Here is a 25,189-nt window from a genome sequence, read left to right as displayed (position 1 = left end):
AAAGAGAAATGGTCCATAAAACATGTACAATGTGAGAGAAAACGTAATTGATGTGTTCTAGGTAGCGTTACTGTGGTTTAGGCCAGCCATGACCAGGTTGGTTGGTTGGTCGACCAAGGCAACATGATATATTTAATAATTTTCAAATTAATTAGTATCTCTGATTTATCTTTTTCTTTCGCTTCCAATCAATATTGTTGTTGAAATTAATTACCGGCAAATATAGATTACGCAATCTTTTTAAGTTTGTAAAGTTGATATGCTACAGTTTTTGGATGAAACATATATATTCGTATTGAGAGCCTAAAAGCCATCATTCCTTTGATATTTATAACATTGTTCAAACCACCGGTTATTTTGGGCTTGTCGGTGAACCATTGGCATTGGCTATCAACGAAGATGTGTCAACAATGTGTTGGTTGGGTTATTCTGTCCATGAATGGTCAGTGGCTTGACTTGTTGGATATGAGTTTGGCTTGACTTGTTTTTTGAGAGCTTGACCAAGAGTCTTAGAATGTTTGGCCAAGTTTTCAAAGGTATTTTAGAGTTTTTGTATATGTGGTTAAATATGTATAGTAAAAAAAAAAATGATTATGTATATATCGCATAAAAAAAATTAATTAAAATAATTAATATTCTAGAAAGAAGAGTAAGTGCACTATTCTAACATTTAATTGGTAATTAATTAAAAATAACTTGTCAACTCAACTTATTTCAATTTACATTAAACTTAAGGATTTGGATCCTCCCCTCATATTATTTTATCCAATGGATAAAGTCTTTTTTTTTTTTTTTAATTCTTTCTTATTTTATCATTAAAAGATATTGTTTTCTTAATCTTTTTATTAATAATTTAATATATATATATATATATATATATATATATATATATATATATATATATATATATATATATTATATTGTTAGCATGGAATAATTTATTAAAATAATATATAAGATTTTATAAACTAATTCAAAATATTCAATAAACACATATAACTATTAATTTAATAAAAATAATGAATAATTTATTTTTATTGTTGGAGATATTTAATATTGGTGAACGCCCAAACATCCAAAACATTGAATGCACATATATTCAATCATCATTCACAATTTTTACCCCCTAGCGTGCAAAATATTTTCCCATAATATGCACAATGATAATGTAAAAACAGGTGAAATTCAAACTTCAATCATAATCCAATTTGCTTATACAAATATTCAAAAATCAATCACAATTTTTATGACCCACAATCTAAAATTTGCTTTTACAATCTGTACATATAGTATAAAAAATGTGAAATTCAAACATCAGTCACAATCACAATTTCTTACACAAACATTCAAAAATTAATACAATTTTATAATCCACCATCCAAAAGTTTCTTAGATAATATGTATAAAATTAAATTTACAAGTTTATCCCTAAATGAAAATTGCAAAGATAACAAGAGTGAAAAATCCACAACAATCAGACATTGTCCCAAGAGATAAGTGCAACAAAGAGAATAAAAGAAAAGTAAAAGGAAAGAGCAAATGACAAAGAGGAAAAAATTAACAGTAAAGAAAAAATAAGATTGGATTAATGAATTGATTAATAAGTTTTAAATTAGGAAATTTTGCTTAAGGAATATGTAAAATTTTTAGGAAAATTTTAAAAAAGTGTTTCAAAAAATTATAATATTAAGAAGGCCAAAATACTATTTCCCACCAAAGTTTGCTGAAGTGACATTTTCATCCGTTAAATTTAAAAAATTCAAACACTCAATTAGTTTGTCTCTATTGTTAAATTTTAAATAAATGATTTATTTACCCTTTTATAAACTTAAACTTGGGCTTTTTTCATTGCATCATTCTGGCCATTGATGCTTCGCTGAAATATTTGACCCCTGATTTCCACCCCTCTACACCAGCAACAGAGCAACTTGATGACCTCTAATCCTCTCTCATCGCTTGCTCTGCGATTGGGTGCTAACAACATACAGTTGGTGTCCTAACAACATCTAATCCTCTCTCATCATTTGCACTCTTTAGGTCCACCTCCATTAGCCTCTCTGTTGTAAACAGTGTCAAATCAACATTTCTAGTTCGTGAAGATATCGTTGGATACATTACTGCATTTTCAATTGACAAATGTCTCAATCCTAACAAGTGCCTGAATTCATGTATAACAATTGATTCGAGGTCACAGTTGAACTCACTATGGATTTCGTTATATCACTGGAGATCAACCAGTTCTCGTCACTGTTCAAATGGAACTATCCTCTAGGCAGCAAGAAGGCATGTGCTCACATTACTAGAACTCCATCAAACGCTCTCCATTGTCATGGCCTCCAGAGAAGAACTCGATCCTAATATCGTCACTTGTATAATGATCACTTTGAGTGAAAGTCAATATGTATGTTTCTCTTGTACATAAAGATGATCCTGAATAGTAAAGCTCTTAAAAAAATAAGTTTACATGTATGAGTAACATATGTATGTTACTCTTGTATGTAAAGATGACCCTGAATGGTAGAGACTAAAGCACTTACAAAAGAGTGATGAAAACAAGCTTGTTGTGATTACTTGTTAAAGTTATGATGTTTAATTTTTTTTTTCCAAGGATTTCTGGTCCAACTCCCTGAATTTTCTGATTGCTGTAAAAATAAAACAAAACTAGCTTTAATGCACTATTTTACATAGACTTGTCATTCTTGCTTCTGTTCTCACAGTGGAAAAAGATTGTGATCTGATAAAATGGCCACAATTTATTGTATAAAATGTTGCTAAGCTGGTGCTAGATATTATCCCATAGATATCCAGACTACAATGTTTTAGTCTAAGTTTTTTGGGTGTAGATCTGTGGTCCATTTTTTTTCCAAGGAATTTGAAAAATCCATGTTTGTACTGAAATTGCATGCTAGCACATAGCTTTCACATGGCAGGCTGCTACCAGCTGATTTTAGGTTTTTAAAATGCATAACTTGTTTATAATTCAATTTATATTAGGATTCAAATTCAATGGATGAAATTAATTCTGTGTTGTTATCTGAAAATATATGCTTAGAGTCTCTCACTCTTGCTTGACTTAGGCAAGATCCTGTTTGGCATTGATACCATAAGCAACATCAGAATCGAGAACATTGAGTGTGCCCTTCACCTATAATTATTATTGTTCATCGACTCTAATTTAAGTATATATTTGTTGGTTTGAATAGCCTTAGAATTAGGTTTGATTTGTGTCAGACATGTTGCATCCCACCAAGTTTGTGGAACAAATAGTATAATGTTCTCATATGTTTGGTTGTTCTTTGATTGAATTTTTTTCCATCATAAATTTGATAAGTTTTGTAATTTGTAGCCACTTGAGGGAAAAAGATAAAAACCTCTCTATTTATTGGTAAGTTGGAAGTTAAAGGTAATAAATATGTCCTAGGGGAATTTATCTAATTTAAAAGGAAGCAAGAAGATACACGGGCTTTTAGATCTATCAAAAGATCTAAAGTGAGTTGTCTAGGCATTCAAAAGAGGAGTATGTTTGGATTAGGTATTCTCTTAAGCATTTATGACTTTTTCTTTTTTTAGGTACTTTTTGTATAAAAATTGTGAACTTATGCACCATATTTTAGACTGGAGAGAGTTGGGTACCTTAAACTTTATGTGTCATCCATCAACCACTAGTACTTTGACTTGGTGTAGGATTATTACTTCTATTAATGTTTTTCCATGTTATTTAATCCAATTCTTTTATGCTAACTAAAATAAATTTCCTATTTGTCGATGAGATCAAAATTTGTTCAGTGTCTAGGGATGAAATTAGGTAAGTCACATGAGCTTAGAATGCAAATTGCAAGTCATACTGTTGTTGTAGACAAAAGCCTAATATGATTAAAATTTTGAATACCAATCAAGTATAAATGGATTGAAGCCAGATCATTGTTTTTTTCCTTGACATGTAAGAGCAGAGGAAATAAATAGTAAATATATATCTTGGAGGTAGAAAGAAAATTTATATAATATCAATTGAAGAAAAGTGAACATAAATCTGATCCTTTGATCTCAAGGATGCATGGTTTGTCAATGTCTCCTATCATAAAAATAGAAAACTTTAAGAAGCTAGGGCTTTTGGAAATTTTAGTGAGATTTGCAAGAAGTTTGGCTTATGATTATGAAGAATTTGTTGAATATATTTATCTAAAAGTGTTGATGTATTTATACTTATTGGTGTGAAAATATGTTTTAATCCAATTTCTTATTCAAATTCTACCGGTCTTTCGTGAAGATTACTGAGTATGCGGTGCTAGTAGTACCTAGGGTGAGTTTGGTTTAGATTTTATCTAGAAAATGAAAAATGATTACAAAGATAGATTACCTAAAAGATTATTAAGTATAAATCATTATTATGTATAATAACATTTCATAACTATAAATAATTATTATGTTTGATTAGAAAAAATAAAAGAGTATTAAGTTATTATGTTACTTAAATGGTTTTAGGTAGAGGTGTCGATGGGATGGGCCGGGCCGGGTCGGGCTGGCTCAGGCTCGGCCCATCGGGCTAATGGGCCGTGCCGGGCCTAAAGCCTAAACAGTGATGGGCTTTCGGGTCGGGCCGACCCATTAATATATAAAGGCCCAAGGCCCGGCCCATATATAAATGGGCCGGACTTTAAATATTTTTAAAATTTTTAAACAAATTATTTTTCAAATTATAAAACATAAATAAATATATATTATAATAATATTCAAATGGATTGAATTCATTTGATACTTGATCTATTTGTAATACTTTGTAATGATAAAATGAAAATAAAAATAAAATTATAAACACAAATAATTATTATTTATGAATTCAGATATCTTCTGAAAGATAATTAATGAGAGAAAATGAGATTAAAAATATAATAAAATAATTGAGATTAAAGATTTGTAAATGAAAGTGAAAATGAAAAAAAATTAAATTGGTTTATATAAAATAAATAAATTAATTAAAAAATTTAAAAAAAAATAAAGGCCAAGGCTTCTGCTACAAGGTAGAAGCCAAACAATGGCTTCTACCTTGCGGCAGAAGACAGAAACACAAGGCAGAAGGCAGAAATTCTGTCAGCTAAAATTAAAAAATATATATATATCTAAACAGTATCGGGTTGGGCCGGGCCAGCCCACGGGCTTAATATTGAGGGCCGACCCAGTAGGCCTATGGGCTTAGCCCGACACGCAACAGTACCAGGCTGGGCTTTCTCGTATCGTGTTTTTTTTTCGTGCTTCGTGTCATGCCTCCACTCAATCCGGTCCAATTGACGTGTCTAGTTTTAGGTATAATTGTTTTAAAATATTATTTATGTTATGTGTTATCTTAATAAAAAATAATAATATTTTTGTTCTAAAAAAATTAATAAGATAGAATTGTAAGAAAATGAAGATTATCTTTTAGCAAAGAAGGTGAGGATAGTAATACGATTTCTTCGTATATTATTTGACATATAGTTATTGTTAATATAAAATTATTGAAAATTTTTATTGTTTGATAAGTTAAATAAAGTAATACTAATAATAAAATATATATTACTGAAATAATTTATTATATCGATGGACCAAACATCCCCTGATGCTATGGGCTTTTAAGTTAGATTAGGCAAGGACCTCTCAATTACAGCTTATGGTCCATGTCTCAATAAAATAGCATTTCCCACCCAAAGTTTGACTTAAAATCTATGTTTAAAAAGAGTAATGATATGTGTATATATTTTTTAGATATAATTTTGGTATATAAATGATGTCTCAATTATCATGTGATTAAGTATTAATTTATCTTGATTTAAAATTATTTAATTATATGATAATACATTATTTGTGTATCTAAATTATATACCAAATATATGTGTATAATTTTATTGTTAAAATAAGTAATAGTATAAGAGTAAAATATTTATTTTATCATTAATTAATTTTAAAAAATAACAATTTTTTATCAAAATTAATTTAACTCTTAAAATGTTTAAAAACTCACAAATTAATCTCTGAAATTTTTCAAACTCTTACACATTTTAAAATTGCTATATGAGTTAAATAATTGTAATATGACATTTATATTTATAATTTGTTATATTGTGTTCAACTTTTGGAGAGTGCAATGTAAATGTCCTTTTTTAAACTATTAGGAGTGGCCAATATTTTAAAATTTTCTAAAAGATCCTAAACTTTTTTGAGTTACTAATAACCCCCTAAAATTTTTCAAAAAGACCTTAAACTTTTTTGAGATACTACTAACCCCAACAAATTTTCAAAAGGACCCCAACATTTTAAAAAATTACATGTCATCCCTATGATATACAGTTTTATGGTAAAGATACTTATATTTATAGGAAGAGAGGAAGATAGAGTGAGAGTGAAAAAAAAATAGAAATAACAGGCTTGTTATATAATTGGAATATTTAAAAGTTATTTTTAATTTTTGTTTATTTAGGTTAGATGATAATTTTGAAAAATGAGATAATAGGGATAAAATGGTAATTTTACTTTCTAATATTACTGTTTCATTGACATAGTTTAATTTTGGGTGGAAGATGTTCAATATGCTTGATTTTGGGTGGGAAAGTTGAATTATGCAAACTTGGGGTGAAAATGTGTTTGAAGACCAAACCTTGGGTGGGAAAGTACATTCTCTGAAAAGAAAACTATTTGTGGTTGTTTTGCACAATCATGGAGGTAACTACATAGAAGATTCTTCCTCTGGGCAAGTGAAGAAGAAAATACAACAGGTCACAGCCATGATTGGTAGGGGAGTTACTGTCTCTTAATTTCTTTAGAATTAGTGTCTTATTTATTTATTTTAAATAAATTTTCCGGGTGGAAGAACAATGCTTACATCAAGTCAACAATCAATCCTTGAGTCGAGTATTTGCAACTTTGTAACAACTGAATGCATCTGTGCTTGTATTTATTGGATCTAATAAACAACTCAATAAAATTATATATATATTTACTTTTGAATATATAAATAAGTATATATTTTATGAGCGTCATTATATGAGTGACTGATTACTTAATCGCATGATAACACATATAAATATATATTTATTTAAATACTCAAAATAAATATATATAATTTTATCATAAACAAATAGAGATAATTTTCTCTTATTAAGACATTCGATGTGTAGCACTTAATGGGTTTGTTAAAAGCCATTTCAAGGAACATGTTTGATGGAATTCACACAAGCATATAATTGAATCCACTTACAGTAAATTTCAACAACTTTGATTTACTTATATCTACTTAATTGGATTGAGAAGCCTGATTAGACTATCTGGTATGCTTATAAACAATCAACTTGAATCCCTCCCTCATAATTTACCATTAATTTGTTTAATTTCTTGTTGCTTATTCTCTGTTGCAGAACTCTTGTATCCTCCAAACTGCACCCAAATTCAAGTAAATAAATAAATAAATCATTTTTTAAATAATAATAATACTAAAATATCAACATTTAAATTTTTATTATTTACCTTAGACTAAGAGGAGGAGTATTATTGGAGGGCGGGAATAGAATGTGGGTGAGCTTTAGGGCCTCAATGTTACAATTGATTACGTGGTTGAAGTAAACATAGCGACCGTATGATAATACATCTTCAAACATGCAGATGTAAGCATCAAAACTGAACCTAAGATCCTTTGTAACTGTAAGTCCATCTTCGTACATCTCAGCCACTGTCTTTGATAATGCATGTCATAACTGCATAAATGTCTTCATTGTACCTTGGGATTTTAAATATATGCAAATATATTTATATAATATTTAAAAAAAACAATTTTGTGATTAAAAGCAATTAAAATAAAAGTAAGAAACTAATACTGTCTTGTATTTCTTGCAAAAATTAATGTCACTCCAATTCCTTCCATCAAGATCAGACGACAGCGTATTAGGATGGTCATTCCATATAGCAGCTGTGAGAGATGAAGTGAAAACCACTTTGTCGATGGAATCAGTTTGTGCAAATGCTTCCAACACATTGTGAGCTGCTCTCACCTCTACTTCCGCCATTAATTCCTGGACAAGCAAATAAAGCTATTAGTTTAATATTTTTTTTTCTTTAATTTGATTTAATTGTGAAAGAGAATTAAATTAAGTAAAGGAAGAACTGGGTAATTAATTACATCATAGGTGGAGCAATCAGGAGGAGGCTCAAACGAGTAGAACAAGCCTGAACATCCCCACAAAGCATCCATTATGCTCTGATAATCAAAGGGGTCTGCTTTAAATACTTTCAATTTATCGTTGTTGGAGCACAATTCTTCTCAATTTTTGAAACTCCTTGGTTAACCACCACCTACAATTCAATAAACATTTTGGATCTCTTTAGGAAAAAATAAAAAACCTTCAAAAATGTTTAATTTAAGTTAAATGATAAATTCACACTCTTTAATCCATTAGATATTGAATATTATTAAAAAAAAAATCTTAAAACTGGGTATAATATACAAGATTGATAAACTTCTATAGATGGAGCATTAATTAATGCTAAAAGCCTTATATTGCTTGTGAAATATGTATAATAATTAAGGTAAATGCAATCTAATTAATTATATAAACTACCTAAATTTCAATCTTAACAAAAAGAAAAAATCATAATATATTTGCTAAAGCTGTAATGTTAAATTTGATGAAAGATGAAAAAGAAAAAAATGCTACAATGGACGTACGAAAACCTCATATAAGTCCAAAAGAAAGGAATATAAATAAAACAAGAAGAAACGAGAAGGGAGCTGACCGTGTGTGTGGATGGCATCATGGACGGTATAGCCACGGTGCTGGAGATGGTGGACGAGGGAGGAGCCGAGGTGGCTGGAAGCGTCCATTACACAAACAGTGTTGGAAGAATAATCATGGGTGGATGTTGGAGGCATTGAATAAATTTAATAAAAATAAAATTGAAGCAGAAAAAAGAGAACGATTAGTGTGAAATAAAATTGCTTTTATATAATGTTACTCATGTCAATAATGTTATTATTCTAGTAGTGTATTACTATATAACTTTGATAATGTCATTTTGCAAGTTGCTAGATACATTCCAGGGCTAAAAGACTATTTCCCATCCAATATTTGCTAACATGTCAAATTCCCACCCTAAAAAGTTTCAATAAATTTGATTTTTATCTGTCATCCACTTCTGTAAGTAAATTCCATTAAATAAAAAGGCAAAAATGTTATTTTGCACCTTTTTTTCTTCTTAGTTTTTCTATTTTTTCTTTTCTCTCTTGTTCTTTTTATTTTCTTTTTTTCCTTTTATTTTCTAATTTTCTTTTTTGAAATGACATATCTTTGGAAAACAACTTAATTTTTTAAAATATTAAGAGTACTAATAAAAAATTTTAAGGGTTTTTAGAAATTTAAAAACGTTAGAGGGTATTTTTGAAATTGTTAATAATTCAGTATATCCCTTGATAGTTTCAAATATAATAGTTACATCACCGAAAACTAAAAAAGTACAATATCTTAAAATTGGTTAAAGTTTTAATATTTTTTAGGGTCTAACTGAGAAAATTTTAAATTGGTAAAGATATACTATTAATTTGACATTTACACTCGGCTCAATGGAAAACACTTTTCTTCCAACTGATTAGTTAATGAAACAATTTTTTAAGTGTTAATAACAGTTTCATAATTTCAGTATAATAGTAAGATAGACATTCTTTAAGAAAAATCAAACAGACAAGAATTTGACTTTTTGAAACTCAAAAAATAGAGATTTGTTGTTTTATCAAATCTTGGGTGGGAAATAGTTATTTGCCCTTTGAAATTTGTGTTGCTTTCACTATGTGCATAAATAATATATATAATTTTGTATATAAATAATAATATATTATTATATAATTGAGTATTATTTTATCTATAATTTAAAACTGTTTACTACAACTAACTCTCCTCTCTATGAAGTACAAGAATATTTTACTTACAAAAAAAAAATAGAAGTATGTTTTATTATATCTCTATCACTCATTAATTTTTGCTTTTTGAAATGAAAAGAAAGACCATTTTCTATTGAAATATAAAAAATAAATAAAAACCAAGAGTTTGTTCCCTATTCTTTTAGAAATAATAATATTAAAAGAGTAAAATAAATAACAATGAAGAGTGTTTTCCAATTTAAATTTATCTTATTTTATCATAAGGTTATTTTATAAGGGTTCACATCAATAGGAGATGTTTATATTTTATTGTAATTATCTTGATGAATGGGTATGAACTTTTGTGTGAATGTTTTGACTTTGTTTATATATATGCTTTAACTATGCATATTAAAAAAATAATAACACTATGTATATCCAAATTTTGTGTATTCAATTAAGTATTTAAATAATGTATTATTATACGATTGAGTGATTTTGAATTAAGATTATAGTATCATTCAATCATATTATAACAAATCATTTGATTACACAATTGATTTTCTAAAGTTGGATACACGTATCATTATTTATGAAAAATAAAAAGAACTAGAACGTATCATTATTTATGAAAAAAACAAAAGAACAAGTTAGGAAATGTGATTGATAAAATATTATTAGAATGATGCAAATTGGGCAATTAATAGAAAGAAAAAATGAATATAATTTTTAAAACTATTCAAAAACTTTTTCTTTTCTCTGTCGGCGTCGTATGATTATTTGAAGTATTTTATAAGTTAATGTTATGATAGAGTAAGTTTCAAGTTGTGTATTATTATATTAATATCAAATATGATATGGGGGTATCATATTCATATAAAATATTAAGATAGAGAATGACACAACATATAATATATGAATACGTGCAAGCCAAATAAAAAACATTAAAACGCAATCTTCATATAAGACCGGTAAGTACTTCAACGGGACTGAACTTTAGTCAATTTATTGATTGTTGTTGCTTTGTCTATTAAAATTTATTATTATTATTATTATTGTTTTGTTTTATAAAGCAAATTTTTACTAATTTTCTCTATTTTCAAAAGTTTATCCCAATGTCTCTAACGCCTTTTTTAGCCAAAATCTAGTAAAAACTGGCTACATCTAGAATTTTCTCTTTATTCTCTTATGTAGTTGTTTTTCTTTGCCATTGTTCCCCTTTATTGTCAGTCTCATTTACCGTTGTTTCTTCATCATAGTTATGAAGATTTGAAATACTTTTAACTCTATAAGATGGAAAACATGGTTAGTTGTATTTGTTTCTTGAATACATTGTACACATTTTATGATAAAATCTTGTGTTGATGCACTTATTTATGGTTTAAGGGGGCGTTTGGTTTGGGTAATGTTTGATTATTAAAATAGAAAGATTACCTTGAAGATAGATTACTTAGAAGATTACTGGGTATAAATGATTACTATGTTTGATAAAATTTTATAGGTATAAATAATTATTGTATTTGGTTAAAGGTAATAAAAGATTACTAGTAAATTATTTTACTTAAATGCCCTTGAATATAATTATTTTTAAATATTTTTTATATTATTTGTCATATTAATTAAAAATAAATTTATTTTTATCTTAAAAAAATAATAAATAATAATTTTTCTATAATAAACTAAAGATTACCTCAGTAATCTTTAAATACCTAAGGTAAAGATGGTAATCAGATTACCACCTATATTACCTGTCACGTCAGCATTGGTAATAGAAGATTACTGTAATCTTTTATTACTGACAAACCAAACAAAGGAATAAAAGATAGATTACCAAGGTAATCTTACATACCCGTAACCAAACACACCCTAAAGGTTTTTTAACAAAATTTGAGCTTCAAGTGTTAGAATATATTTCAAATATATTATTTCCTAGTTAGAATATATCATAAATAAATAATTTCCTAGGTTAGTAGATATTATAAATATATGTTTTCTTTTTTATACTATCATCTATTGATTATATTGTTTTGTATTGTCGTATATAAGATTTTTTATTGGCATAAATTTATATATTATTCAAACAGTTTAATATACTATAAATACTTTTTTTTAAAAATATTTTAAACTTGAATTTGATGGACATGATTGTTATTTTTGTAATTGAATTATGAATGTGTTTGAGATTCATTAAATTTGGATGGTTTTTTAATAAGGTCGAATCAAATTTTGGACAAATTGGGGAACATTTAACATATCATGCTAATTTTCAAAAACTTTTTAATGCATTACGCTAAAAGTTTTTTGGAGGCATAACTACAAACTTTTTATTGTAAAGGGGTCGATACAATTTTACTTAAGCTAAAAGTTACTGAGGGTTTAGGCTTGAATTTGATGAACTTGATTGTTGTTTTAGTGATTGAGTTGTAAATGTGTTGGGAGGGAATTGTATTTAAATAGGATTGAATAAGTTTTTAGAGCTAGACAACATTTAGCCTATTATGTTAATATTTAGGCAACATAAGGGTGTAACTAAACTTTATATTCTAAGGGTGTTTTATGTGGTTTCGTTACTCCTTAAGCTAGAAGTCAAATTTAGATGTAAGTGAAAACTTTATACTATAAAGGAGTTAACAAATTTTTTTAATTGAACCTTTATGCTATTAGCATATAATCATTGGTAAATTATCTAAGTTGAAGTATACAATGGATAATTGTAAGAGTTTTGCACAGATATATGAGAAATAATATTTTTTTAGCTTGTTTACGGGGTAAATATAAGAATTTAAATCTATAAGGTGTTATAAAGTTTACACTTTTAGTGTAATCTATATGTTATTTGTGTAAAATTTTAGGTCATCTAATCTTTTTTCCAAAAATTTGTATATTTTTTGGATTAATTTTTGTATTTGTTATTCAATAGACCAACCTTAGCAAGTGGATGAGGAGCTTCTCACTTCTCACCATTTCTTTTAAAGATCAAGTGATAATGAAAAGTCATAAGGATGCATTCTCACAAGACAATAAAATTAATTTTTCAAAGAGACGTGTATTGAGACCTTTCTTGACTTTGATGTAAGTAGCCTAACACTTAACTTTGGAATACATCAAACAAAATTAGGGTTTTGTTTAAGTTGGGAATATTCTCATACATACCCAACTATAATAATTTTAATTCCTTAAAATGTTAATAGTTTGTTTAAAAGGCATATTCAACCATAAAATCAGATTACTTAACCTAAGTGACCTCAATTAAAAACTATAAGGGCAAAAATAGCCAAAGTGCTTATAGTCTGACAATATCTAGCATGCTTTAATTAGTCTATCAAACCACAAACCATATTGTTAAATGAGCTTGGCACGCTATGTATTAAGAATGTAACCTTTATTGTTTTATTAAGACTGTAATTGGCAAATAATTAGATATTATATATAGATTGTAGTAGATAATCTATCTTTTATTATTAATATTATATTGTTTGTTTTATCAGTAATAAAAGATCATGATAATTTTTTATTATAAATGATAATGTTGCAAATAATATAAAAGGTAATCTTATTTTTAACCCTACCTTAAGTTTTAAAAAATTACTAAGATAATCATTATTTTATTATAATTATTTATTATTTATTAATTTTTAAGATAAAAATAATTTTATTTTCATTTAATATAACAAATAAAATAAAAATATTTTAAAATAATTATACCTAAGGACATTTAAGTAAAATATCATATTAGTATTATTTTATTACTTTTGATCAAATACAATAATTATTTATTTCTATTAAATTTTATCTTATATTTAATAATTTTTTAGATAATATATCTCTAAGATGATATTCTAATTTTGATAATAAAATATTATTCTAAGTAAATCCACTCTAAATGTATTTAAAATTATTTTAAAATAAGGATAAAAATTAATTAAATGAAAATTTAAGTCAATCCAAGAAGATTGTGTGGGAAATTGTGAGCCACTTGTAGAGAGATATTGAATAATGATGAGAGCAACAAGTGGCAATTGGCTAAGGACTAAAATATTATTATTAGCTGCATATTATATATTATTATTATTATTATAATAACAAGGTCATCATTTATATATTTCTGATTTCTTATCGTTAACTTTCCAATATAATTTGCATGTTACAATTTAGAGGTAGTAGTGGTGTAGGTTAGTTTCGGCATGGCTCACTATACTCATGGATCATATTGAGTTAAGATTTATATAGTAATAGGTCTTACGGATTGGGCCAACTTGCAAAACTATTAAAGCCCGTGGAATGACCAATGCTTTAGGTGGCACTAATGAGGGGAAAATTTATTATATTTTTGTTGTTAATACTTTTAAAGGGGAAACTATAATAATAGTCGACGATAAAAATTTTTTCATCGTTAAAACTTTTTAACGATAAGAAATAAACTTTTAACGATCATTTTCTCATCCTTAAAGTCATAAATTTCTTTGGTTTGAATAAGAGTATAAATAATTGATCGCTAAAATTATGAAAAAAAAATACTTATAACGATAAGGTATTACCCCCTCGTTATTGTTTTTCTCTCTAAAGGTAGTATTTTTTTTGTAGTGGGATCATGCTCATTGCAAGCCGATCTGTTTTTTTATTAATAAATTATTTTTTAAATTAGTTATTAAATTTTACTAATTTATATTTATTTTCAAATTAATACAATCGAGGATAGTACTTCGTAAATGGTAGGTCAATCCAATAAATCATATTTTGTATTTATTTTCAAATGATATAAAATCAATTTCTATTACTTATTTTCGTATTTTGATTAAAATAAATTCTTCATTTTATCAGTGACGTCATGTTGGTAGTTGCTTTCTCTAACTATTTTTTCTTGACTTACTTGATGCTTGATGCCGGAAAACTGTTGCTCATACGCTCTACTAACAAGAAGAATTAAGAAACTCACACGCATGCCATAATTGCATGCTCCACCTGATGCTTGATGCGGGACAACCTTCAAATAGTGTCACTTCTCTTTTTTTTGCCTTATTTGCTACTCCACCTTTTATTTAATGTCTAACAAAGTTTTTATTTTGTTTTTACAATTTTGTTATTTATTATTTTTCTTTATAATACTTAAATAACGAAAAAAAACTTAATATGCTCTAAACGGAAAAAAATATTCTAATGATTAGGATGAATTCACTTTTTTAGACTCAATTAAGTAAGAATAGGTGTAATGTAAACACTGTAAAAGAGACTTTGTAAAAATAAGTAAGTTCACATAGCTTGAAGATAAAAAAACATACTTTAATCTATTGTATTTTGAACCATACTAAACATAAAAGAATCATGAAGAATTTTGAGGATGTTGATTTTTTTCACTTAACCTCTTGACTTGATGATAGATAAAATGAACTTAATTTTTTCTATTTGTAAGTTATTGTTGTTAGTGTGTTGTATGTATATGTGTGTTAGAGGTAGAGAGAAGACCAACTTCCATTTGTAGAGTGAATTGTGACTTTCTATCAAAATTCACATACTTTTCAATATACAAAGTCACACCTTATTATTAGCAAAGAGTCACATCTTTTTATTAGTAAAAAGTTGTCTCTTTTCATCATAAATAGTCACTTCTTTTCATTATAAAAAGTCATGTATTTATATTAGTCAAAATCTTTTTAAATATAAATTATTGTATCAAATAAGTACTATTATACTTGATAAAATAAACTTTCGATGTGTAATATCAGTCATAAATCTTTCACCAATCACAAACTGTAGCCTTTGTTTGTACATATAAATTTGTATAATTTATTCATATATATGACTTTATTTATATGAGAAATGATATATAGCCCTTATTATTATTTTTCTCTATAACCCTACTTTCAACTTAAAGTGAGGATGAAATTGTAATATAAAATTAAGAGTATTATTCATCATCATTCATGCTTTTAATGTGAAGCTTTATATTTGTAGTCATTGAAAAATCAAAGATAAATTGACAGAATAATCACTAGTTTTAATAAATTTGTTGTTAATTTTTTAAAATTTCATATTTTCTCATCATAAATCAAACCCCCTTGAAGGAGAAATTGCACACTCGTTTCATCTTTCTTTCTATTGAATGTCTTTACATCTTGTCACACCACAAAAATTAATTATCACATTATCTTAGTTGGATGATTAAGTATTAGTTTAATTAATCTTTAATTATAATTTATTTAATAAAAATTTTTGACCTAATTATAAGTTAAAAGATTCCTATCCAAAGTTTACTGAAATGATAAACTTACTGTTATTAAGTTACAAAAAAAAAAATCAGATTTTCATCCATAATTTTGTTAATAAATTTTGTTTAGTGAAAAAAAAAAGTCATTTAACGCATCTCTGTTTGTACTTTAGCTGTGATTTTATGATGATCGTTTCTTTTAACTGTTGTATTAGCTGATTATAAATTTATAACCCAAGTTTCTGGGATATTAATTAAAATAGGCAAAAAATTTTTCGCTTATACCTTTTTAGGCAAACACACAGTAGTTTTACTTTTATAAGCAAATTTTTTTGTAACTCCAAAAATACCCTCCCAGCCCTATAGGTGTAGGCGCTGGAAGGAAGATGTGGTGCACGCGGTACGTGCGGAGTGCGCGTGGTGCGCGCGGTGCGTACGCAGTACGTGCGGTGCACGCGGTGTGTATGGAGTGTGTGCGGTGCACGCGGTGCATGCCCAGTGTGCAGTGCGTACAGAATGCGCGCACCCTCATATAATATATATAAACAACTGCGCGCATACTTTCTTATATATATATATATATATATATATATATATATATATATATTAAATAATATAATATAATATTTAAAAAATATAATAAATAAATATATATATATATATTAAATATTATAATATTTAATATAATATACATAAATAATAATAATAATAATAATTTTTAAATATATATTTAAAAATTATTTTTTTTTTATATATCATATTAAATATTATAATATTTAATATATATATATATTTATTTATTATATTATTTAATATATATATATATATAATAAATAAATATATATATATAATAAATATTATAATATTTAATATAATATATATAAATAATAATAATAATAATTTTTAAAATTTATATTATATTATTATATATATTTATTATATTATAATATTATCTATATAATATATATTTAAAAATTTTTTATTATTATTATTTATGTATATTATATTAAATATTATAATATTTAATATATATTTATTTATTATATTTTTTAAATATTATATTATATTATTTAATATATATATATATAAAAGAAAGTGTGCGCGCACCCCCGCACTTTGTTTATATATATATATATATATATATATATATATATATATATATATATATATATATATATATATATGTGAGGGTGTGCGCATTCTGTACGCACCGCGCGCACTCCGCACGCACTGTGCGCACCACACCTTCCTTCCAGCGCCTACACCTACAGGGCTGGGAGGATATTTTTGGAGTTACAAAAAAATTTGCTTATAAAAGTAAAACTACTGTGTGTTTGCCTAAAAAGGTATAAACGGAAAAGTTTTTGTCTATTTTAATTAATATCCCCAAGTTTCTTCTTGGAAATGCTGCTGGATTTCTTGAATTTCTTTTCTATTCATGTGTGTGTGTGTGTGTGTATATATATATATATGTATATGTATATAAAAGAGCCATTTGATAGTGCATTCAAAAATCTTGTGCCCTTAATCTATAACCAAATATTTTGCTGATTTTTGTATTTGAACTAGTTTGTTGTAGCTTAGTGTTTTATATAGTTTTTTGTTTTAGTTATTTGTACATATTTAAATCTAGATCAAAAGAATATGGAGAAAAGTAATAATATATTAAGAGAAAAAATTAAATAATTACATTACTTAATTACAAACTGTGACTTTTGTTTATACATATAAATTTATATAATTTACTTATATGTATAGTTTTATTTATATGATAAATGATTTGTAGCCCTTATTATTTTTCTCTATAACCCTACTTTCAAGTTTCAAATTAAAGTGAGTATGAAATTGTAATATAAAAAAAAGAGTATTATTCATCATCATTCATACTTTACATTTGAAGCTTTATATTTGTTGTTATTGAAAAATTAAAGATAAATTGACAGAATAATCACTACCTTAAAGCCGAGCTTCAATAAATTTGTTGTTAATTTCCAATAAGTCCGTATTGATTTTATCATAAATCTAAACCCCATGAAGGTCAGTCAGAGAAATTATTCACTCATTTCATGTTTCTTTCCATTGAATGTTTTTGCATTTACCACACCATAAAAACCAATTATCACATTATCTCAACTGGATGATTGAGAATTAGCTTAATTAATCCTTAATTGTAATTTATTTGATAAAAGTTTTTGTCTTAATTATAGGCTAAAAGCTTCTCACTCAAGGTTTGTTGGAATGATAAATTTACTATTATTAAGTTACAAAAAATCACATTTTTATCCATAATTTTGTAAACGAATTTTATTAAGCGCAAAGACAAAAAAGTGACACTATCTAAAGGCTACACATGGAAGTTTCTCGATGCTTATATTGGCAGAGCGTACGAGTGATAGCTATCCTGAATCAAGTGTCGGATAAAAAAAGAAGAAATGTAATTAGAAAAATTAAATCCCAACATAGAGTCATCGATAAAATGAAGAATTTCCTTTAATTACAATGTGAAAATAAATAATAAAAAATGATTTTACATCATTTACAAAAAAATACAAAATATAATTCGGAGGGTCGATCCATCATTTACGAAGTACTATCATCAGTTGTATTAATTTAAAAGTAAATATAAATTAGTAAAATTTTATAATTAATTTTAAAAATTAATTTATTAATAAAAATCAAACAGAAAATATAATTAAAAAATATATAATTATTAAACAAATAGAAACTAAATTGTTAGAATGCTTTAAAATTTAATTGAGATTTGAAAGAGTTTGAGATTGAAATTGAATCAAGAAAATATAGAGAGATTGAGAAATTATGTTTTGAATGTGGTTTGAAGAGTGGGAAAAGGAGGGCTTATATAGAAAAATAAAAATACATTTAAATTTTTTTTATTTTTTAAATGACTTGTTATAATGTCAAGTTGTACTCCTATAGGTTCGATTGAAAATAGGGTGACCCCATACCATGTCTAAACTTAGGGAATAATAATTAACTTCTCGTCTAACAAATGTATGATCGTTTTAATGAAAATAAAAAAATATATAAAGAAATTATTTAAAATATAATAATCAATCATCGGGTACATCATTTTAGCTAATCAATTAGGCAAAGGCTTATTCCCACTTAAAGATTAGTGTTTTTTCAAATTTTTACTCATTAACTTTAAAAAACCTAAATACCTACCCATTTGTTAATTTTTCAATTATTATCCGAAGTAAAATTATTATTTAACAAAAATATTTAAAAAATAAAAATTTATCGCATTTCTCCCATAAGGTTAAAATCTAAGAATTTACCCCCACTCCCACCCCGACTTAAAGTTTAAAAAGTGACAAATTCCCCCTTAGGGTTTTGATCTCCTCCTCTCTAGTAAACAACAACTTTCCGGTTGTTAGCTTTCTCCCTCCCAGTCTACTTATCTCTCCCTCTCAGTCTTTTCGCAACCCTCCCTTGGTTGTCGTCGTCAAACAAAGACCATTCGTCTTGAGTGATTTTGAAATTATATTAGAATAACGTTCAATTACATTATAACAAATTCTCTAATTACACTATTGAATGCTTGAAACTGGTTGTGCACATCATTATTCATACAAAAAAACTAAACAAGTTAGAAAATGTGATTGATAAAATATTATAAGAATGACACAAAACATGCAATTAATAGATATTATCTTATTAAATTTTAAATAATAGAAAGAAAAAATAATATAATTTTTGAAACTATTCAAAAATAGTTTATTTTTAATTTAAAATCATCTAATCATATGATAATATATTATTTGTGTACTTAATTATATACTTAAAATTGTGTATACATAATTTAATTGATATTTATTTATCCAATGAAAAATTTTCTAGAAATTGTTGTAAGTCAATTAGAAGAAACTCAACTTTGAGTTTTTATTAGTAATTATCTGAATATATAATAAAATGAGATTGTATTATTGAATTTTATTTCGCCTTTTTATTTTACATATATTGTTATTTCAATAATTTGATAATGATTAATAACTTGTCAGCAAATGATTTGTTCCCACGTTCTAATTTTAAATTGAAAGATAAAAGTTAAAAGTTAAAAGATAAATATTTTAGTTTCTTATGGATTTTCGATTTTTTTTTTTATCTTTCTTTTCTATTAAAATGAAAAAAAAAGGAAATAACAAAACTTCCATTAACATTTAATATAAAAATCAAAATAACAATATATCTTTATCAATTTAAAAATTTATCACTTAAATCTTTAAAAAAATTCAAAACTTTAACTAATATTAAAATGTTGTATTTTATTCAATTTTGTAGGGATGTAATTATAATTTTTGAAACCGTCAAAAGATATATAAAAAATTTTAAAATGCCCCTAATTTTTTTCAAAATTCAAAAATACTCTAAAAATTTATTAATACCTCAAACATTTTTTTTAAAATTATTGTTCACCCCTAAACATGTCTCATTTTGAAAAACAATATATAATAGAAAAATCTATATAAAATGACATTTTTGTTTTTTTCACTTTACAAAATTTAATATTGATAAAAATTTGACTTTTTGTAACTTAATAGTATTAAATTTGTCCTTTCCACAATCTTTAGGTGAGAATCTTTTAGTATATAATTAGGACAAAAAAATTTATTAAATAAATTAGAATTATTAATTAATCTAATGCTTAATTGTCCAAATGAGATAATTTGATAATTGATATTTGTGGTAAGATGCAAAAAGATTCAAAGAAGAGAAACATGAAGCGAGTGAGCTATTTACCTGACTAACCTTCAATGGGTTTTGATAAATGGTGAGGAATATTATTTTTAAATTTTCAGTAACTATAAATATAAAGCTTTAAATTAAAAGTATGAATGAAGAAGAATACCTCTTTTTTATATTCAACAAAACAGTTTCATTCTCACTAAAAAATTTAAAGTTGGGTTAAAGAGAAAAATATTAAAGGCTAGAAATCATTTCCCGTTATTCTTTGGTAAAGACTAAAATATGCAACAACTAAATTTATAAAACTTTATACAACACAAAGCTACAACAAACAAGTACAAATACAAAAATTACCGAAACATTTGGTTACAGATTAAGGGCACAATATTTTTGAATGCACTGTCAAATGGCTCTTGTAGATATATATACATGAATAGAAAAGAAATTCAAGAAATCCCAAGAAGAAACTTGGATTATAAATTTATAATCAGATAATACAACAGAAAAAAAAACAAGCATTATGAAATCACAACTAAAATACAAATAGGAATATGCTAAATATTCATGATAATTATACGCACTGTCCATTCCTCTCTTTAGATTTTTTCTCCAATGCAAATTTCTAGACTAACAGGGAAAAAAAACAATATATATAATATGATATAATATAATGCAAAACCCATATGAACCTACCACAAATATTAAATCTTGGGTCCTTTTCAAGTCTCTTTGTTTTGATGCATTGAAAAAGAGAGAAACGAATGTAGAAAATTCATCATCGGGCTAAAACACTATTGATTGTATTCATAATTCATAGATTTATCTTTAAAATAATTTGCTATATCCAAAATACGCTAGATTCAATACATAAGACTTTTTAATTATCAATTATATTTGTTTCTCCTTTTTGACATTAACTAAGAAGGACAAAACGGGTGGTCATTCAACTACATCAACAACGCAAACAAATAATTAACATCTAGTTTTTTTTATGGTAAGTACATATTAACAAAAAAACAATAAACTTTCTATCAAGAGGACTTAGGAACAATCTACATTCATCCTTCTTGATGAGAAGGATATCTCAAAATGTAAGTTAAGGCTAGCTAAGACCTCTACAATAAAAGCTAAGACAAACTAACAATATTCTCTTTTGAAGACCTGTCAAAATTCTTACATCCATAAAGATTAAGAGGAGAATCAAACAAAACTTTTATATTGCCAAACTTGACAAGTATATGTGCAAACTTGACCAACTCGTCTATGCTATACAAAAATTCTCACCCAAACTGCACAAAAATACAAAAGCACTTGTATCAGGTCTAAGGTAGCTAAACAACCTTACAACTCTCCAGGGAAGCCAACACCCTATACTCATCAAAAACAAAACTTTAATTTTGAGGGTAAACCAGCAGGGTGCTTTCTTCCAAGGCAGTAACAAACTAGTTCCTCCAGGATTCAGATCACTCAGACCTACACCTGCATAATGCAAAATGCTGCAGGACCAGTGAGGAGCAACAAACATCCGGAAAAAAAATTGCAGTCTCACAGATGGTCGAAGCAGCAGCTGAAACAGGAGAAAGAAGCCCAACACGAAATTTACATAATTTGATCAGCTTCTGCCTGACTTCTGCACCTGGAAAAATTCTGGAATGTCCTGGGCAAGAACTGCTTCTGACTGAAAAATCTGCAGAGCAAGGCTTGCTTCTGTCTAATTGTTGCACCTGGGAAAAAACATTAGAACTGCAAGGATGAGGTGATCAATGCTGCTATTCCCGGGCAGCTTGGACATTGGCAGGATTTCACCCAAATGGCTGCACTGCTGCGCAATCAGGAAAGGCAAAGTAGCAGGCAGACTGGTAGTGCTTGCTTCTTCCGAGAACTGCACAGACAGCTTTCTTGTGCAGACTTCAGCTTTAGAAAAAAACAGTTTAAGAGGAACACAGCAAAAATAAATCTCCATAGTAGAACCCAGCAAGCAGTAGAAGAAAGGCAGTAGAAGAATAAATTCAGTCAAACAGACTGCAGCACTGGAGAAGAATAAAATCTGGAACAGACTGCATTAGAAGGAAGGCAGGATTCTATTGCAGTGAAAACCAGGAAGCAGAAACGTTGAGCAGCTACAGTCGACCAGAGAAAGCAGGAGAGTAGAACAGAAAATCTGGGCAGAGAAGTAGAGAAAATCTGGGATTGGATCCTGCAGAAGAAACCTACAGCAGCCGCAATCCCATGACAAGCACAGCAGGTAAGCAATTGCAGAGGTTGGTTCTGGAAAGACAGGACAATACAAGGAACCAAGGAAGCAGAGGATCCACAATCTATTCTTGAGCAGAACACCTGGAACCAGAAGCTGGACAAGATAAACAAAAATATCAATTGAAATTGATTTAGAACTTGGCTCTGATATTTGACCTTGGACAGAAATGCCTTTGCAAGTTCCAATAAATCAACGCAAGGAAACTTGCTGTATGCAAGCACAAACTTGACAACTTGCCAAGAAACGATGAGCTGCGTGGCCAGGGGAGAGCTTTGCGACAGAAAGGATGATTCCAGAATTGCTTCATAAATAAAACAAAAGCAAGAAATAAGTTCGATACCAGATACATGTTACCAATTTTTGAAGACGAACAGTCAAAAGACTTAAAGAGGACCCCCGAGATTCAACAAGGTGATCTCAGGCCCTTTTGTACACATTACCACACCGTTCTAAATCTGAGCTTGCAATAGGGAAAGGTTTTATGGAACAAGTTGAAGTTTATATTTCAATGAATCATTTGTCTTTAGTCCCAAAATGTTTTTTATTTCTAATATCTCTACTCATGAGGTAAACATCTCTAGTAACCTAATGATATACTTTGAAACTCTGCATCGCAGCGCATGTAATAAAACCAGAAAAGCCAACTGTTAATTTCTCAAATTCAGAAAACTGTTTCAAACTGATGAATAGCTTATAAAATTTAAGTTCTATGTTTTGTGAGTATGTTGTTAACATCTAGTCCACTGCTTATGTCCTTTTGAGACTCATACGTCCTGTTGACATCTAGTCTGTTGTTAACAAATTTTGACAGAGATAATATCACCAAATACACCAAAGATTCATTAAACATAGACATATTCCATAATTTAGCCATTCATTCATGTAGACAAATAATTCATATTACATTATAAATGCAAAGAACCACAATTAGGCAAAACGAAAAAGCAGAAGCAGAACAATAAAGATGGAAACAAAAGGCCTCCTATCTCTGACCTCAACACAGGAAACTTGAGCCGCAATAATGCCTCACAAACCACAAACAAAAGAGCCTTATTCCAGAGATTTCATTCAAGTTTGCTCTGTGTCCTTCCAGAACTCTGAACATTCTGTAAAAATATAGCACAACACAAGGAAAGTGAACAAACGAAGTGCAGGGAAATGTCATTTTAAATTTTAAAATGATGATCTATAGTTTGGTAAAGAGAAAAAAGTGTGAAGATAAAAAAATAAAACAAAAACACGTTTCCACAATCATGACGTTTTATGGTTGTACTAGAATATATATATATATGTCAAGGTTGCCTTGAATGACCTTCACGCTACTATTAAATTCAATAATTTTTTTTTGCATCTTTTGTCTACAGAGTTATTGACTACTTCCAAGATAATGTTAATATAAAGGAAAGTTAATGATAAGGTCATGAGGACGCAACACCTTATCCACAAGAAACAATAACTAGAAATAAGGGGAATGAGATAATACAAAGATAAGTAACTGTTAAATGAATATGTACCACCTTTTTCTGTGTAGAAATTGAATAGTAGTATTAAGGTCACCCTCCCAGCATCCTAATTCATCATGCCATCCCTGTTTTACTTTTTGTAAACTTGGTACACTTAAGACTCCTCCAAAGAAAGTCTTCGTATTGTGGCATTCATGAACTATCAATTCTTCCAAAGCTAGAAATTTGAGGACGTAATTACCGGAGCTGAAGCTTGTGAGATTTTTTAAATTACCAAGTGACAACAACTTTAATTTGTCAAAAACAATTTCCTTGGCTAGTGTACGCCCCTCACTTGATACTACTTCTGCCATCATTTTACATTCTAACAATCTCAGTTCTTCAAGTTGCAACAAACTTTTGACTGTTGAAGATAATACTAAGTTTATCAATCTATCACAGTACCATACCTTTAGAGTTATGAGATTTTCAAAAGTTGTTGAAGACGGCACTATACTAATCAAATTGTGGCAAAAATTTACATCTAACACTTCAAGATTTTGAAGAATTGAGTCCATATGAGATTTTTCTTTCCAGGTGTACTCCAAATTGAAAAGCCCCCATAGCTTTAGTTCCTTTATTTGTGTGAGCATGCTTACATGTTTCTCATCTTTTTCACATAAGAATATCTCTTCATATGAACT

The 25,189-nt window shown here is 27.7% G+C and overlaps 1 protein-coding gene across 1 annotated transcript in view; it reads right to left on the bottom strand.

The window, feature by feature from the left end:
• LOC123205058 (probable disease resistance protein At4g27220) overlaps positions 1 to 24,851 on the bottom strand; it is a 100,612-nt gene extending 75,761 nt beyond the window's left edge. The window contains exon 1 of the transcript XR_006499725.1: positions 24,558 to 24,851. The gene's annotated coding sequence lies outside the window, so the exon portion shown is untranslated. The remainder of the gene's footprint in view (positions 1 to 24,557) is intronic.
• Between the last annotated feature and the right edge of the window lie 338 nt (positions 24,852 to 25,189).

Source organism: Mangifera indica, unplaced genomic scaffold (genome assembly GCF_011075055.1).
Source record: "Mangifera indica cultivar Alphonso unplaced genomic scaffold, CATAS_Mindica_2.1 Un_0001, whole genome shotgun sequence".
Lineage (NCBI taxonomy): Eukaryota > Viridiplantae > Streptophyta > Magnoliopsida > Sapindales > Anacardiaceae > Mangifera > Mangifera indica.
The sequence above is the reverse complement of the archived record's forward strand: the minus strand, read 5'-3'. Positions and strand labels throughout refer to the sequence as shown.